The 19,900-nt window shown below is 39.4% G+C and overlaps 1 pseudogene; it reads right to left on the reverse strand.

The window, feature by feature from the left end:
* Positions 1-1,073: 1,073 nt before the first annotated feature.
* LOC118622867 lies at positions 1,074-1,573 on the reverse strand (annotated as a pseudogene).
* Positions 1,574-19,900: the final 18,327 nt, after the last annotated feature.

Here is a 19,900-nt window from a genome sequence, read left to right on the forward strand (position 1 = left end):
TAATAAAACAAATGATCAAATATTAAGTTACATAGCTCAAAAGGCATATAAAATATTAGATTTCTGTTCAATTCATTAGCAAAAACTCACTTTTTTTTCCAAGAGGGGGTAGGAAGGAAAAAATCACACTTTAAACAAGAATAAGTTGGTAAACAACTTCAGAATATATAAAAGAAATACAAAAATTTCAGCATTTTTATGATTAAGGATTGTTTTAGCTACAATAAAGCATCTCTACCTTTAAAAAATATTGACGAAAGAGCACATTCTATGTGCTCCACACAAGACAAAGGCAACATTTTATTAAAAATACTTCCTAGCCTCCTCCCATTCTTCTCTCGGGCCTTCCTGATAAATTGCAAACATTAACATGAACTGTAAGGCTTTTTGTCTGGAGATTAAAGCCATGTGCTTCTGTACAATGTAGATTTTCAAAATGGAGGCTTTCTATCACAGCACAAAATGAGATTTATAGAAAGACAAATAATAACTAAGACTTGGCATGAAAATCTAAAAGTTGAGCAAACCTGATGTACACTTGCGTGAATGTGGGAGATGTAAACATAAAGTGAGCAGGCAAATAACCATATCAGCCCTACTCTCTGTGCTTGAAATGAGTGAAGGGATAAACCACATAAGGTCCAGCATGTTCTGAGTTCCTGGAATTTTAGTTCTGCATGATACTAAAAATAGACAGGTATTGTGCTGGGTAGTTTGGTGCCTAATCTTTCTAAATCTCTTAAATATTGATAAGATTCTGACATCAGAATAGATTTAAAGACATAACTCGAGGCTGCATGACTTCAGGAAAAGTCAAATGGTAAAAATGATAAGCACATTTTAAATGCTGAACGGTAAGAATCTTTTGCTAAGTGTCAAAATAGGTTGATCGTAACCGAGGCACAGAGGTTACAATTCTGTCAAATTTGTGTCCTGGTAAAACTGCTTTCCAATACTCTTGTGGAAGCTTCATTAGATTTATTCACCAAGCCAACGTGTTGGCTAATATGTATGAAAAATTAGGTACTGTCTCAAGTTCCACCTCCACGGCAATGGCTTCAGGCACCATTTTATCAGATGCAACAGTTGTTTCTATGACCATTGGAGTCTTTGAAACATGGATGCATTTTAGGATAATACTTCTCCAAATACAAAAGCTGCTTGCTGTTAAAAACTCCACGCTGTTTTTCTTATGAATTGTACTGCATCTTCATATCTCATTCCACCTTTGATTAATTCTAGGGCAACAAGTACCAGAGCTCAAGGTCTTCAACACAATGAACAGAAATAGAAACCAGGTTCTTTATAAAACTACATTTTTACAAGAGTTAACCAGTCTTTAATGGTTGGATGGTGGTGCACCATCATCAAAAGGCCAATCAAGGACATGGATGCCTTCTTTCTCCACAAGAGTAGTGTCATAAATTGCTTCACATACTCTTACTATTGTGGTAACTCCATACTTCTAAAGTTCCTCAATAAATCTCTTTAAGGTCGCATTGATTGGATTGTGTGTAATAAGAAATCTCATATTCTTGTATGTGACTTCCACAGGAGCTGGGCAGTTCACTTGAGCTATGTTAGCTAAAAAAACAAAAAAAAACAAACAAAAAAAAACTCAATAGGGTTATGAAGAAAATTAAAAATTGAATACAGAAATGATGCAAAGAAACTGAGTCTACTTCAATATACTACACTTGAAATTCTCAGTGCTTTGAGTGAAGTTGGGAGTAATGGCAAATGAAATGAACCTCCAAACAAGAAGCAGCAACTCTTCAATCCAGTACTACTGAGGCAATAGAAAGGAAATACACCAAGGTACACCCCAGACAGGTCAGAACTCCTGTAAAGTGCTCTGCAGATTTCGATTCAACACTTATTTTGATTCAACTTATGTTCAGGTTAACCACTCATATAGAAGCTTCTTGGTGGAGTAGTAATGAATGTCTACGATTCACTTGTCTGCATAAAGGTCGTGCTGTGCCTAGCAGTAATCTCCTCTGCCCTTCAGAGCCTCCATAGGCTGAGGAATATGTTTAGTCATTGAAGGTCATACAGCCATTCCCTGGTAGCTGTGGCTGCAGGGCTGGGGGCATAGTAGTTGCAGATGGGGCAGCGGCTTTGCAGGTGGCAGCTGGGACACCAGACTTGATCATGCCTGGCCATACATTTTTCAGTGTGCATATTGCACTAAGCTGGCTACATTCTCCGAAAATAAAAGTCTTGTTGGAATTTTGACTGGAAATGCATTAAATCTTTAGATTAAATTCAGTAAAACTGATTTCTCTATAATATTGACTCTTGCCATCCATCCATGATGGTGTGTGTGTGTGTGTGTGTTTCACTCATCTACTTCTCAAGTTTAAGAATGTTTTTCATAAAAATTTTGCATGTGTTCTGTTATATTTATGAGTACCTTAGATGTTTTTGTTACATTTTAGGATGAGATCATTACATTGTCTAATTGACTGTTGCCGGCACATAGGAAAGCTATGTATAAAATTTGTTAGTTTGAGATTTAATTCAGCAAACTTTCTGAACATTATTAATAACGATTCAAATATTTTCTTAGATTGATTTTACTTATAGATACTATCATTCAAAACAAATATTTTATTTCATCCTTTGTATTTCTTGTATTTCCACTTTTTTCTTTTTTTTCCCTCATTGCACTATTTACAACAGAAGTTGAATGGGAGGAGTAAAAGAAGGCATCGTTGTCTTAGACCTGACTTCAAAGAAAGTGCTTCTAATAGCTTACCATTAAGTACGACATTTCTTGTTATATACTGGTAGATACCTTTTATACATTAAAGAAGTTATTTTATTTCACGAACTGCTAAGAATTTGTATCTTGAATTGGGAATAAAATTCTCATGTCTACATCTATTTAATTTGTCATTCTGTTTCTTATTTTACTTAGTTAATATCTTGCCAACGAATACTATTAATAGAGATTAAACTGTTCTTTTATTCATTTAGTAAATGTTTCAATTGTTTTATTTAATGTCATAATATTTTATTATTTTTTTTTACCTATGATCATAATATAATAAAAACATTGGTCCACAATTTTTCTTTCTTATATCGCCTTACCCACATTTGATAATGTTTACTTTTGATGGGGTGTAGAGTGTAGAAGTTGATTATATGATTCTTTGTCATTTTGGGGAGAATTTTATGCATATAAGTCTAGGTATAGATTTGTTTTCATTTATCTCTCAGAATTAAGTTGCCTTCATCAATATATGATTCATGTCTTTCATTAATTCTGAAAAACTTCTTGCCATTATATCATAGATTAGAATATTTTTACCATAATTGTTTCTCAGAACTCCAGTTTTGGTTATTATTTTTCTACTCCCCCATGCCTTTTGAAACTTTATATGCCCCATTTCGTTATCTGTGCACTGACTCTTAGTTAATTTTTTAGGTCAATTTTCCAGTTCATTAATTGTCCATTCAGTTGTGTCAAATACTCTATTTAACACTTTTCTTTTATGTCATTTCAATGACTTTTTTTTTTTTTTTCATTTCTTGAAGGCTTACATCATAGCATCCCTACAGTTATATTATTATAGTAACATTATCAGGGGTATTATCAATCGGGATTTTTTTGTTTGTTAATTGCATTAATCTGGAGTCCTACACCAAACAGCTTGTGGGTAGTACGAAAGTTGATTTTGAAAATTTGTGTTGATTCAACATCTCTCAAACTCCACGTACCTTCTTTGTTCCAGTAGGAAGGGTCTCTCTAATCATCTTTCATTAAGATAGAAACCCTTCCAAAGTCCTGGCCTTATGCAGGGGCACTATTTTCATCCCCTTTCCTTGCACATGCCCATTGCCATGCCTCTGACCCTACATGGGTAATAAAATCTCAGGCCCTGACATTTGGGCCTGGAACTGAGCCTGATATCTCAAAATCTGCCTCAGTGTGGATTTATTTCTCAGACTTTGAGTTTCTTCTTTGCTTCTAGAAGCTAAATGTTTCTATTATTCCTTTTAAGACTAGAGATAGATAGATAGAGAGAGAGATAGATAGATAGATAATAGATAGGTAGATAGATAGATAATAGATAGATAGATGATAGATAGATAGATAGATAGATAGATAGATAGATAATAGATAGATAGATAGATAGATAATAGATAGATAGATAGACAGACAGACAAATATATAGATATACTATTTTGCAGCATGTCTGTGTGTTAGCAGCATGGACAGTGAATACACTGTCTCCTATTCTGGGTACTGCTGAAACCAATGTCTCGAGTGCATCTATCCTCAGCTGTCTTCCCTAGCTCTTTTCACTTCTGACCTCTGTCTGGTGTACCTGGGTGTTTTTACCACTGCACAGGCAGTATGGTGAAGGGACTACATGATAGGGACTATGAAGGACGTGCTTGCATCTGTTTTACACAAGTTAAGAAGAGACTGATTCAGCACAGAGACCATCACAACTTTGCTGCTTTAGTGACTCCTTTGGCGCGTCCTAGCCCTCTCTACTATAGTTAACAACAGACAACACTTCACAGGTCAAGTCACTTTGGCTCTGTCCTAATGCAACCCGAAGCAGGATGTCCCAGAGTACCCCTAAACTGGTCTGTAAAATTGTCAGCTTTGTTTTGAGTACTCATAGCATTGAGGTTGTTTGGCTGGATTTCAAAAAGTATTTTAGATTTTAAAGTATGTTTTCATAAGGAAATAAACACAGTTCAATTACATTTCAAATCTTGATTTATTTTTATCAAGTACACTTCATTTATCCTAAGCTTGTTCTGTTGTCACTAATTTGTATTAGAATCCAACACAGTGTACACTGGCTTTGCTTCAGATGTCTTTGTGTGTCACTGGGAAAACAGTCATCAGCATATTCTAAGGGCATCAAAATTTTTAGACTCACCAAAAGGGACCTCTGTAATGATTTTAAATTTTCCACAGATTTTCCCTTAACGGTTGTAAATACGCTTGGAAAGCCATGTGAATTGTATCACAGTGGTTCAGGGGGAGGGTTTGCTTATTTCTCAGCTGAGCTCTTCCTATAAACAATAGGTCCCCATGAGAAAGCCAGATTCCCAATGTGGTTGACTAATAGTTTGTTGCATTTGCCAAATGGAAGAGTCTGGCAATGTTATAGTCCTCTCTCTGACAGGAACAATTTCTCTCTTCTTATATAATGACATTATTTCAGAGTTATATGTAAAGTCAACAACAAGGTGCTCACTTTAGGCCTCACAGTTTAAGAGACTTTTGGGTCCTGTGTCTTTGTTGTGTCCCTGGATCCTATGTGTTCCTGGATCCTACACTTAATACCTACTGAGTTAAAAGTCTATGGTGAAAGTTTGCTTGACATGAAAGAAACAGATGAAAACAGGAGAATATGAGGGTTTAGGCACTTCCACAAGCAATGTGTTATTTAATACGAACATACTCCTTTTGCAGGAATGTGAAGAAAACATCAATCCAAAGCCGTTAGTTTTTATGGCCAATTCCATTATCTCTTCTCTTATAATTTGCCCGCACTTCTCCTTAGCCTCCCATCCCTTAATGCTAAAGTCCCCATTCACACCTTGGTTGGAACACACACATCAAGTGGCTTTGACACTCAGGTGCAATTACCAATGATGCATTTGCCTCCATGCAAATGTCAGAATATAGCAGCAGAAAGGTTAGCTCCCTGCACTGCGGGGATAATCACTCTGCAAAGTGCCGAAGCTCTGTTCACCCCATGTTCTCTCAGAGCCAATCCAGAGAGGTTTCTCCCATCAGTCACAGAGACTGACCCCTCAATCTGTGTCTCCTGGGACAGCCACACGAAGTGGCAATCCCAGGTTCTGTTTTCTCTGAATGCTCAGGAAGGAAGTTCATCTATGGAAACAGGAGGAGGGTTTGGCTTCGTGGGATCCACTCGTGAAGGGGTTTTCACTTCCTGCCTGATCAAGAGCTTCCCTCCTTAGAGCGGTCATCTCAGCTGGTGTGTCCAGGGGCAAGCGCCATCTGGGTTCATTGCGAATGCCTGGGGTCCCTCTCTCTTTGGGCCCCTGAAGAACACCTCTGTCCCGGGCTAATTATCCCATGAAGGAGAACAGGTGGGGCGAGAGGCACTTCTGGGAGCTCTGGGAGAGAGTGGGAGGCAGGAAAACCGAAGAGGGAGAAGATGCTGCAGTGTTTCAGCCCTGGTTGCGGTTGCTATTATTGCTCCTTTCACCAGCCTGAGGAGGAGGTAGGGACACATGCTGGCTTGCTCTCCAACACAGCTGAGACCTTTATGAAATCACTGCAGAGGCAGGGGCGGCAGGCACTATTTTTATCTCCAAATTGATTCAGCTGCAGTCGCCGCTGTGCCTCTGACTTCATTGCTCCCGGCCCCCCCTCGCCGTCCCCACTCGCTGCTTCCGCCTGATTTGGAGACTTATCTTCGCTCCGCGCGGCCCCCCTCCCCGCGGGCGGCTGGGCCGGGCCAGGCCGGGCTCTGCCTGACACTGATAGTGGCGGGAGCAGATCAGGCTGCGTGCGGGCTGCGGCAGCCCCCAGAGCGTCTAATTGCTCACCCTCCCAGCTCCCCTGCCCTTGGGAACAGGGCTCCACAAAGAAATCTCATCAATTGAAAGGCTGTGCGCCTGAGCATTTGCCAAATGTGCCCCATCTGACGAAGGTCTATGCTTTCAGGCGTTGTTGCTAAGAAGAAAGGACATGTGTACGCTGGGCTTTTCCTCTCCTGCTTCCTAGGCTGATGGAGCTCCTCACTGACGCTCCTGGAGAGGGTGACCTGTCTGAAAGGACTGGAGAGGGCTCCTTGTTGGGAGGCAGAGGGACAGGGCAGGATGGGCCACCTTTGTTTTGCATGTGATGTCTGGAGCGGCCTCCCCTCTCCTTCCCCCTCTCCCTGAAAGGCTGGGAGCTCTTCCGACCCAAGTAGTTTTCGACTCTTGTCTCCATCCCCTGTGCCTAGCAAACAGGGAGCTGATTCACAGAAAAGTGTGTTCCAATGACATCACTGAGTGTGGGCTGATTTTACATGCTAAAAAATGCTAAGGAAAACAAAAATACATTTGTAGGCTGGAGATCAGGTTACCTCAGCAACTCTGGATCATTGTCTACACTCTCAGATTTAACACGGATCCTGTGCTGAGCACAGGGCCGGACAGACGTGAACACCAATGAAGGGACATGGGTGGCTGTTTGGTTAAGTGAGTGACTGAATGACTCTCACTCAGGGCTGCAGGAATAGTCTCTTAGCCGGTGCTTGTTGGATATAGTGGTCAGTGTTCTAGGGACAACACTGGATGAGATCTGATCCCACCCAAAGGAGCCTATTACTTAGTGGGGCAGATGAGATATGAGTAAATCCAAAATGCATGTTATAAAATATAAGCCTAAATGGAATTTAGCTGAAAAGGAAGATGACCAGCTAAGAATGCAAATGGAGGCATTCAGGATGAAGCAATTTATGGACAAGATAATGACAAATAGGTATTATTTGGACAGGAAATGATAGAGAAGAACAACATTTAGGTTTGTGCTGTCCAACACAACAGCTACTAGCTACATGTGGCTACTTAAATCTACATTTAAATGAATTAAAATGAAAGTTAAAAGTTAGTTCCTCAATCACAGTAGCCAATATTCAAGTACTCAGTAGTCACATGTGGCTCGTGGCTACCATACTGGATAATGCACATCATTTTTATTTTTGCAGAATGTTCTCTTGGACAGTTCAACCACAAAGTAAGAAAACAGCATGAACAAAGGCACTGAGGGAGAACAACTCAGGATAAATAAAAGAAACCCTCTGTATCTTGGAGTAGGTAGAGCAGCAGATGAATACAAGGAAATAATCAGAACTAATTGGACCAGAAGATGCAGGCTATCAGACATTAAACCCATTTTGCAGGTAAAAGATAATCCTTGAAAATCCTCAAGCAGGGAGGCAACATGATTAGAATTGTGCTCTGAAGATACAGTGAATTGCTCTCTATAAGGTAGCTTTGAATGGTTTATGGTTTCAGAATCTTTAAACACTTATTATCATGTTTAGTTCTCAAAATGAACCTGTGGGTAGACAGAGCAGGTATGGAAAAATTGTCCTATGCCACGAGGGAATTGGAGGGACCATGAAAACTGTCACAAAGAAGAAAAACAAAGAAACCTATATCTATAAAAAACAGCTTTCTTCCTCCACCACACTATCCCATAGGTGAATTTCCTCTTCTTGTCTCAGGAGCTACTGCTACGGGTTACAGTCACTTCCAGGAGTTGAACTAGTATTAGACACTGATATCCTGAAGAGGAGGCAAAGGTCATGTGACAAAGTACCTTCAAATTCGACATAAGAAAGACTGAAATCACAACAACAAATTGGATCTACTTGAAAGGGAAGCAAGAAAAGAATTAGCATCACCGCCAGATGGAAGAGAAAACTGAGAGTCATCTAAATGCAGAAAGAATGGTGAGGCCTGAGGACACTAATGAAAATCAAGCAGGATGTAGGTATTCCTGAAGAGCAAAACTTCTTAAAGATCCTCAAATCATAACTCAGGACGACTGTAAACTCGAGGTTTCCAGGGAGAAGAGCATGGATCAAGCCCTGGGGATGCTCTCTGTTCTCTGCATTCCAATTGAGTACTGCTGGCTACGCTAATTAACTTACCGATGCTAAACTTTCTTACCTATAAATATGTTTTTAAAAGTATAACTGCCCTGGCCTGTTTTGCTCAGCGGTTAGAGCATCAGCCTGCGGACTGGAGAGTCCGTGGTTTGGTTCCTGCTAAGGGCACGTACCTCCTTGCAGTTTGTCCCCGGCCCCGGTTGGTGTCATGTGGGTGGCGACCACTCAATGTGTCTCTCTACATGGATGTTTCTCTCTCTCTCTTCCTCCCTCTCGCCGTCCCACCTATCTGAAGATAAATACAAAAATTCCTTGGGTAAGGATAAAAAAATAAAAAGTGTAACTATTTCTCAGAACTGTTGAGAGGATTCAGTGTGAAATGTATAAAGCACATCATGGGTGTCCAGGACATACAGTTCCGTGTACCTGGAGTTGGTATATGTGTTTTAAATGTAGTGAAAAGGCATTGAGCTATTCTGGCTCCAGATCAGGAGCCGTGAAGAATGTTTACAAGACTGCCATAAAGTCTCCACTCCAGGTCCCCAGGAATTATCATTCCTCTCTTGAAAACAAACAAAGCAGAAATTTTGTCCAGCTTCCTGGTGAGAGACAGTAAATTCATGGATAGAACATCGCCTGTTTCCCTGCCATAAGTCTAGTTGTGGACTGAGCTGTGGCCGCTGAGAGCAGATTTATACGGTTTTAGTCGGGTGCAAATCCCACTGTAAGGGTAAATGTTGATTTTTTTTGGTTGTTGTTATTGATATAAATGCATTGCTTCAGGCCTAACCTCCCATTTCCTCCTGCTTTTAATCCTGCTCTTTTTCTAGACCCCAATAAATGAAGCACATTCACTAATTGCCTCATTCCCAATATGCCACTGCCCCTTTTGCACAGGTTTGCAATGTATTCCGGGCGTTAAAAACCTCGAAGTATTTATAGGGTAGTTTCCTCTTTCAGTTGCTCCATGTAACAATTATAACATGGAGTGTCAAGAAGTCCCAGCTTGTTTTTTTCTCTTGGCATCTTCTATTTGGGGAAAACATTTTCTTCTAATTTTCATCAAAACAGCTGCCTCCCCCAATCTCTTAGGTAGCAAAGTAAGTGGGGAGCAGGGAACCTTCTTAAACAAGCCAAATCAAGACCACTGTGAAAAGGCTTTTAAGAAATACAGAAGACAGTATTTGAAGTGAGAGAAATAAACGCCTGTGATGTGGGGGTAAGCAGATGCCTTTTCTTCCCCCCAAAGTGTCTCTTGTACCTCCAAGGATCTCTCTGGCTTAATCTTTTGCTGGCCCCCACTAGCTAAGAAATAAGAAATTAAACTAGACTCATCTTCTGCGAGAGGCAGCGGAGAGCTTTGAATGCATTTTTTCCATCATCCTTTTTCTGGCAGCCCCAATTACTCCAGGTACCTCCGAATTTCTAGTCACTGAAGATTCTTTTTAAATAAATCCTGGGTGGTCACTTCTCACTGAACACAGGCTCTACATGGATGAAACGAATGCTTCTTAATAGACTGTGTTTTGGAGGGATGGAAGCACATTTTCAGGTCCAAATGCAACTTTTTATAGCATTAAGGGTGAAAAGAAAGGGAAAGAGAGAGAGATGAGAAGTTCATTTAACCTTTCCATAATTATGCTTCCAGTATTTTCCTGCTGTTTTTTAATGTACCTTCCGTAATCACAGTAGCTCCCCCGTCTGAAGTGTGCGGATGGAGGAAGGCCACCTTGCCTAGGGCAAAATAATCGGGCTCCTCTGAGTCGAATGTTAGGGTAAAGTGATTCATCACAGCCTAGATCTTTCTGCTTCTCTTAAATTCCCTGCAGAGAATGCCAGGTAGGACGGAATTACACAGCCTTTAATGATAGGGCTGTTGAAGGCCCCCAAATGACGACAGGGTGTGGCTGGAAAGACTGCTTATTTTTGACAAGGAGAATTGCTCACTGAGAGCTAGAATTTTTGGGGAAAAAGTCAAGGAAAAAGAAAAAAAAACAAAACAAAACATGTTTTCTGCCTGAATAGCTTTACCTTGGGAATCTTTGAACCACGCTAATGAATTTAAATGTGAAAAGCTGCAAGAAGCCTGATTTTAAAATGTTTTTTGTTGTTGTTGTTGATATTTGAGTAGCTAATTGGACCAAATTATGTGAATGTAGAATGAATTACCAAGCACTTCTTTTGATTTCTAAGTATATCTCTCCATTGTATGTGAGACAGATCATTTTAAAATAGCAAAAATTAGCAACAAGTTTACTGTCTTTCATTTAAAAAATGCTGGAATAGCCCTGGCCGGTTTGGCTCAGCGGTTAGAGCGTCAGCCTGCGGTCCAGAGAGGCCCGGGTTCGGTTCCCGCTAAGGGCACGTACTTCCGTTGCAGTTTGTCCCCGGCCCTGGTTGGTCGTGCGGTGGCAGCCGCTCGATGTGTCCCTTTCGCATCGATGTTTCTCTCTCTCTGTCTCTTCCTCTCTCTCCCTCCCACTCTATCTGTACAAAAAATGGAAAAATGTCCTCGGGTGAGGATAAAAAAATAAAATAAAATAAAAAATGCTGGAATACCCAGCCCAGCTGAAGCTATGTCATCAGTACCAGTGGCTTTTGCACTAGTAAGAATTAGCACATGGAAGGTAATGTCCACAGTCCGAGTTGGTTCTAAAGATGGATGAACTCATTACACAATTGTCATGGCCTTACAGTGGGTTCTTTGCAAAAGTCTGGATATTAGTTACTGACATGCAATATTTTTCTATATAGGGATATAAAATATGATGCATGTTATGATTTCATAATAATTCTTGTGCTTTCCTTAATATAAACATGTTTTCTCAGTTTTGGCTGTCAAAGGCCATTTTCATTCATTTCAACCAAAATAATCATAAATATTATGCAGTGGTCATGAAAGAGTTAAAAAGTAGTGGAGCTTTTATTTCCCCATCTGCAGTAGCCTGCAAATACCTTTTCCCACAGAATTTTTATAAGAATAGATTAGATTAGATGATGAGATTAATAAAGTAGATTAAATGCATATGAAAATATCCACCAGAGTCAGGCACTATGTAGGTACTCAATAAATATGTTTTGTTTCCTTTTATCTGTTAGAAAGATTTCAGCCTCGTTAATGAGATCATTTATTGTACAAAACAGATATTTCTCTAGAGAAAGTCTTCAAATAATGGGAAAGAATCTCCCCTATAGCAGTGCAGCCTCAGGATATATCTAATTTGAGAAAAACACGGAGCTCGTTTCTTTTCCAACAAGGAGAACATGATGTCCATTAGTCTCAGAAGAGTCATATAAAACCCTCGTGCCTGTGAAGCAAGACAGGGGCATGTGCAGTGAAACCAGGAACAGGAAGAACAAGAGCTATATAATTCATGAACGCCATGTAACTGAGGTCGAAAAACTGCATTTTGAAACTGGCACTTGGCCCAATTGTTCAAAGTTTGTCCAGTATGAAGGCTTCTTGGTGTTAGCGTATTCATTAGCATTAACACCAAGAACTGGAATAACCAATGTGGCAGCCGGCAAGTCAAAGGAAGGATGCGGGTCATAAACACTGAACCACAACAAAGAAGCCACAACAGAACATAAATATGACCCCACCTCCCTCTTCCTACAGATGAGGAGCGATGACATCTAAGGAGACCTCTCATGTGAGATAATTTTCATACCTCATTCAATCCCCACAACTTCAGAAGGTAAATGTTATTATCACCATTTTAAAGAGGAAGAAACTGGGGTTACTTAATTTGCCATTTGGGGGTCATCGAAGTAGTTAGACAAGAAACAGGACCTGGGTACATTTAACTCTAAAGCCAGACCTCTTATACCACACTCTTCCCTATTTTATAGTTTTGTCTGGTTTTTATTTCTAATAGACTTAAAATAACTACAAGTGCATTCTAAAGTTCACACAATGAAATATTTTATTTTTTTCTTGAAGATTTTTTTCAGTTGTATTTTGAAAGTTGTAAGTAAAAATATCATTGTCAGGTATTTCTAGAGATCTGAATCAAATCTATGTGTAGATGGTGGCTCAGTTGGTGGGAGCATCCTCAGTACATCAAATGGGTTGCAGGTCAATCCCTTGTCAGGGCACCTATGGGAGGCAACCAATCCATGTTTCTCTCTCATATTGATATTCCTCTGCTTCTCTCTCTCTCCCTCTCTTTCTAAAAATCAATAAACATATCCTCAAGTGAATAATTTTTTTAAAATCTAACTGTATAAGCTGATCTCTATCATCAGCATTGAGATGACCTGATAAATATTTCTGTCACCAGCTTCTACAAGGTAATGAAAATTAGTAGAAACATCTTCAAAGATGTCTGATGCTTTAAGATATTGCATTGTAATTATCATCATCATCGTGATTGCAGTAGACTGGATGTTTGTGCTCATCATAATACCTCATCACTTTCCATCTCCTTTACCTCTATTTAATCCTTATAGTATTTCTCATCAGCAACCTTTACCAAGGAAATACTGTTTAGTTTATACTTTTATCTTCTTTTCATTCTTTCTTTGGGTAATTTCACTCTTTCCAGCCCTTTAGTAACACAAGTACATGAATAATATTTTATTTCCATTTCTAAACATACCCCTCCCCCCCAATATCAAGTCCTATAAATCCAACTGCTTTTAACTATTTCTTAGATGTAACATCAAAACCTCAAACAAAATCTGCATAAACTGAATTCACGGTCAATCTTATCATTAGCAATTCTTCTAGCTCAGGCCTCATAATGCAAGAGCATTTCAATCTTCCCCACCTGTGCAATCCCTGGAAAGGCATTTAACTGTCCCTTTGATCTCAGATAGCTAACATACTTTAATTTATCCACATTAGAGACCTATGAATTTTTTAAGTATTATTTAGCTCAAGTACAAATTTTGAAAATCACATAATTAATTGAAGTATTTAAGAGTTGTTCAAAATCAGTTTTTCATTAGAATTATAGACCTTAGTGCTTGAAGGGATTTGGGCCTTCTGCCATCTATTGTTTGTCTTATAAACACCTGTTACTGAACTCAGTCTTGGGAATACAAAGAAATCTAAGACTGACCCTTCCTTCAACCATTGGCTAGTTTATTAGGGAATTAAAATCTATAAGCACCCCTGGCCAGTGTGGCTCAGTTGGTTGGAGATCATATCCTACACCAAAATGTCGTGGGTTCGATTCCCAGTCAGAGCACATACTCTGGTGTTGGGTTTGATCCCCACTTAGGGTATGTATGGGAGGCAGCCAATCAATGTTTCTCTCTCACATCAATGTTTTTCTCTTTCTGTCCCTCTCCTTTCCTCTCTCTCTAAAATCAATAAAAACTACCTTCGGTGAGGATTAAAAATAATAATAATAAGACCTTGACCAGTGTTGCTCAGTGGTTATAGCATCGGCCCACACATGGAAGGGGGTTCAATTCCCAGTCAATGGCACATACCTGGGTTGTAGGTTCAATTCCCAGCCTGGCCGGGGCATGTGCTGGAAGCAACCAATAGCTGTGTCTCTCTCACACCTCTCTCTCTCTCTCTCTCTCTCTCTCTCTCTCTCTCTCTCTCTCTCTCTTTCTCTCTCCCCCTCCCACTTCCCCTCTCCCACTCCCTCTTAAAATCAATAGAAAAATATCCTTGGGTGAGGATTAACAACAGCAACAAAAAAAGATCTATAAGAAGTTACAATACTCTGTGGCAAAGTCTACAGTGGCAAATTCTGTACAAACATAAAAAGGGCAGGCTCAGGAATCTTCGACCAATACCTCACAGTATACAGATATTTCCAATTTGGGAAAATTACAAAAATTTGGGCTGATAATTCAGAGGAAACACAATTTCTTATTTCCTCCCTCAGCTCCAGTCTATCCACCAAACAAATGGCATGTGGTCACTGAGGCATCTGGTACTTGTCCACCTAAAGTTAGAATTCTTCTTCTTGCCCTAGCAGGAGTGGCTCAGTTGGTTGAGTATGTCCCATGCACCAAAAAGGTCATCAGTTTGATTCCCAGTCAGGGCACAAACACCGATTTGGGGTTTGATCCCTGGTCAGGGTGCTTTTAGGGTGTCTCTCGCTCTCTCTTTCCCTCCCCCTTTCTCTCTCTCTCTGAAATCAATAAAAAAATATTTCTAAAAGTTCATCTTACTTGCTAAATATGAGTAATTTCACAGTTGTTTAAAAACCTATTCCTCCAGGCTTGAGCCTTTTTTGAGTGTGCGCCTTTATTTTCTGTTGTTCTGGGCGACGCAACTAAGCAGGATTAAACATACTCACTACATGGTAAAAACAGCCTCTGTGTTCAAATCACTCATTACATTTGAATATTTAATTTTCTTCATCAGTCAAACAATACATTTTATAAACATTTTTAATGAACTCTTTTGTCCCACAAATAAATTATAACATATAGAACTGAAGGTAATTTAGTGGGTAGGTAGTTCTTAATAAGAACCAGGTGGTTCATTTTCTGTGAGCATTACTCTGGCTTTTTCAGTGTTTTCATAAGGTTCTTGCCACTTCTAACATGTTTTTTTTGCATAATGGAAAATAGAATTAGACATATCATCATGCCCCATATTATAGACATATCATCATGCCTACTCTTTATTTTTTCATCCTTTAGAATAAACTTAAAACACACTATACATTTCTTTACTATACAGTACAGGTCTGGTTCCAGTGTGCAGAGGGCCACTGTCACCAGGAGTCTTACGTTTTGTTATTTTAAGAGTTCCACTCCAAAACACCCCTGGCACGGGTACTTAATGTTACCACTTTATTCCATTTTGTAAGCTCCTGGTCTTCCTTCAAAATATTCTAATCCACAAAAACATACATAACTTCTTACTATGTCAGGATACTAAACCAGATAGTATAATTACCATCAAAAAAACAAGAGCCCTGAGTTCTGAGCTTCTGTAAAATGGCAGGCGTGTTTCAAAGTTACTCCTGCTCCCTGCTCACCACCATAGCACTGTGCGCACAAAGAGATTCTCCCACTTTTAGCAAGAAAGGAGAAAGTATGTCTTCCTCTTTCCACCTTTTAATTCAAATGAAATTCACAAATTCCACTGGTGCCCACTAGACAGGAAAGAGTGTTCACAATTTGCATGGGATCAAGGTGTGCAGCAATGCCGCTAAAACTGCACCAGCTGCCCCAGAAGTGATGTGGCGGGCAGCACTCCGTGCCCAGAACCAAGAAATTTGCTCCTCTGTTATGTTGAACTAGAGAGGAGGAGGTCTCAGAAGGCTCTTATACTACCAATCACAGAACAGAATTACCTGTGCCAGTGGAAATGGGACAATATTTAAACATAATTCCAAAATTCACATTATTTCTAATTCATTGTAAAATGCTCAGCCTCCAAATGCAAGTTTTGCTCCAACATGTTGCTGCTTCTAAACGTTTATAGTCACGAGAAGCTGAGTTTCATTGCAATTCCAGGCAAGACCTTTTATAGGGAGTGTTAATATTTTTCAAAAGAATAATTCTGGGACATTTCCCAGAGAAGCATCTGGCTTTTTCATAGTTCCCCAAGGAAAAGACTTACAAGAGAAGACAGTGGAATAATTACATTTATTAACAATTTATTTTATGCATGATTTTTTTTTTTTTTTGGCACATCTATAAGCAGCTCACACTTTCTCAGGTACCAACTGGTTCTGTTTTTTTTTCATTTGTCTCTGAGTACCTGACATGAATGATAATATCTAGCAACGCACCTACCCTAACACACGCACAGATACAAACACATAGTTTAGACAGTATTCAGTAAAATTCAGTTTCATAATGAGTATCTGTAATTTGTTGGGTGGAACATATTTTAACAACCATAAACTCTCCTTTTGTAATGGAATTATTTTCAGGAACTGTCACTAGTCACATTAATTTCAAATTAAAGAATGATTAAATAGAACACGGGAAAAGTTAATCAGCCCAGACATGAAATTAGAAATAAGGAGAATGGTAGTTCTCCAGCTCCACTGAGGCAGCAACAGGACAGAATGGGACCAGGCAAATGATTACAAAATTGGGGAATTATGCTGTTTTCTAGGGAGAGGATCCATAAAATTCACTGGATTCTCAGTGAATTACAGTACCTTTTATATTATTCTTTACTATGAGTCATTATTGAATTTCAGAAGACATCATGAGAATACACATGATATTTGGTTATTTAAATCTAGGTAATATTAAGCTGCATTATTTGTTTCAAAATAGAATTTATTAAGTCACTGAGTAACTTTGATGTGAATAAAATAAGGTGTTCCTTCAGGTGAAGTGTGCCCTAATAAAGGAGAGATAATATAGTACCCGCATGATGATATAAATGACCTAAGTGAGACATACATAAACTCTCCTGGAATTTTAAGAACATGCCAGATTGGAGTTAGAACAGGAAAAAAAAAATCATGAAGGAGATGGTGCATATGCAGAATTTTGAATGATGATTGGGATTTCAGTTGGGAACGAATGGAAAATAAAATCCAGTTAGAGATGATTTAATATCATAGAAGTAAAAAGAAAGGTGGCCCAGTTCATCAATTCAAATGAAGTCTGCAGACAAGAAATCAAGTGAAGGCTCCGACTCAGAGGTACAGCAAGGGGAGAATGAGGGAAAACCCCAGGAGCAAAGATGTGTCCTTAGAGACCCAGGCTAAGATCACCCACAGCCTCATATTCCCAATTACTGTGTACAGGTGTTAAAGTTGGACAGTGAAGAAGGCTGATAGGAAAAAAAAAACTGATTCATTTGAAATATGGAGTTGGAGGGAAGCTCTACAGATACCCTGGACACCAGAAAGATGAACAAATGGGTCCCAGAGCAAATTAAGCCTGAAACATCACCAGAGGCAAAAATGACACAATTGAAGCTGTTTCACTTCAGGCACATCAAGACAAGGCAGGGTTCTTTGGAAAAGACAACAGTTCTGGGGAAAATGGAAGGTGGCAGGAAAACAGGAAGACCAAATATGAGATGGATTGACTCCAGGAAAGAAGCCATATTCATGAGCCTCCAGGAGCTGAGCAGGGCTGTTGAGGACAGGACACGTGGACATCACTTACTCATTTGTTTACCAGAAGTCAGAGCCAACTCAATAGTACATAACACACACTCGAAGAAGTAAATGAGTTTTACCTCATCAGAGTGTAGAGCATTGTTGGAATATAACATGGGGAAGGCAGTTTGGGATAAAGCTTGTGTTCAAAGGAGAAGAAAAAGAAGGGGAAGGGGAAGGGGAAGGAGAAAAAGGAGGGAGAAGGGAAGGGGGAGGGAGAAGGGAAGGGGGAGGGCAGGCAGGGGGAGGAGAAGGCACTAGAACATTTGAGCAACTGTTTATATAAAACAGAGATAAGCTGCTGAAGGATGGGTGAGAAGCAAAATAATACTATTTAAGTTACAAAATATGGTTTCTAAACTGTAAGGAAAATAAGTCCTATTATCAGGCAATACCATTGTTTTACTACATATAAGTATAGCTTTGCAGGTAGGAGTTTCAAGATGAGAACTAGGAGAGAATTAATTATTCTGTATGAGGGAACAGATAAAAATATAAAGCTTCCAAGAAAAAACATTCAAGAAAAAGGTCCAGAGGGCCCTGGCCGGTATGGCTCAGTTGGTTGGAGCATAATCCTGTGCAAGGAAAGGTTGCTGGTTCAATTCCCAGTCAGGGCCCATACTTAGGTTTCGGGTTCGATCCCTGGTTGGGGCACATATGGAAAGCAACCAATCACTGATTTTCACCTCTCTCTCTCTCTCTCTCTCTCTCTCTCTCTCTTTCCCCCCTCTCTAAAATCAATAAGCATATCCTTGGGTGAGGATTCAAAAAAAGAAAAGAAGAAAAAAGATTCTAAGGAGTCAGATTAGAAACTGTTTGAAGAAATGATCAAAGGAAGAAAAACAATGGTTGAAGAGAAGCCAAATAAAGTTCTTCAAAAAGAAAAAGACAGCAAATGAAACATGTTTCAGTTTTTTCTAAAAGCCCTGTGGTATCATTCACTTTGTCTGCATAGTATATTCTATAGCACACACTGGAGGTACTCACGGGGCAGAATTCCCTACAGGATGCTTGGAAGCAAGAGACCAGGAGAACTGATATTTGAAAAATATTGCCTTATCTTACAGAGTCAGACCTTACTACTCAGGACGAGGAGTCTATATTTAATGAAGCAGATAATGAGAAGCCTTTGGAGTTTCGCTTGTTTGTTTTTATCAAATCCATGTTTTCGAAATATACCTCTGACAGAAATGTAACAGAAGGTCTTAGAAGAGGAGAGGTTGGGGCAGAGAGAAACAAAGTATGAGACGATGAAATAATCTGGTTTATAAGAATTGATGAACTGAATCAGAGCAATGGCAGTACAAATGGAAATAAAGAGACAGTGTTGACAGATGTTCGCAAATAATGCCAAAGAAATTGGCACACCATTGATTTAAAGTTCTCTTGGCAAAGAAAACACAAGCTCCTTTAAGTAGTATGGTGTTAGTCTGAATACTATACTATTATTTCAAAACTATTTTACAAATAAATAATTTCATTTAATTAAAAACTAATATCTTCAGCCCTGGCTCAGTGGTTGGATTGTCGACCTGCGGTCCAGAGAGACCGGGGTTCAATTCCGGCTAAGGGCATGTACCTCGGTTGCAGTTGGTCCCCGGCCCTGGTTGGGTCATGCGGGTGGCAACCACTCGATGTGTCCCTTTCATGTCGATGTTTCTCTCTCTTTCTCTCTTCCTCTCCCTCCCACTCTATCCAAACAAAAAATGGAAAAATGTCTTCGAGTGAGGATAAAAATTAGTAAAAATAATAGGAAGAAAAATATAACCACACTAAACAAAAATGGCAATAAATCAGTACATATCAATTATCAACTTAAATATGAATGGTTTGAATGCTCCGATGAAAGGACACAGAGTAGCTGACTGGATAAGAAAGCATGACTCACATATATATTGTTTATAAGAAACCCACCTCACAAAAAAGGACTCACATAAGTTGAAAGTGAAGGGATGGAAAAAAATCTTCCAAGCAAACAGAAAGGAAAAAAAAGCTGGGGTAGCAATACTCATATATGATAAAGTAGATTTCAAAATGAAGACCATAACTAGAGACAAAGAAAGCTACTACATCATATTGAAAGGATCTAGCCAACAGGAAGATATAATCTTGGTAAAAATATATCGACCCAAAATAGGAGGACCAACATATATTAAAAATTTTCTGGAGGACTTCAAAGGAGAAATCAACAGCAATACAATCATAGCAGGTGACTTCAACACCCCACTGACATCA

This window comes from Molossus molossus, unplaced genomic scaffold (assembly GCF_014108415.1).
Source record: "Molossus molossus isolate mMolMol1 unplaced genomic scaffold, mMolMol1.p scaffold_m16_p_9, whole genome shotgun sequence".
Lineage (NCBI taxonomy): Eukaryota > Metazoa > Chordata > Mammalia > Chiroptera > Molossidae > Molossus > Molossus molossus.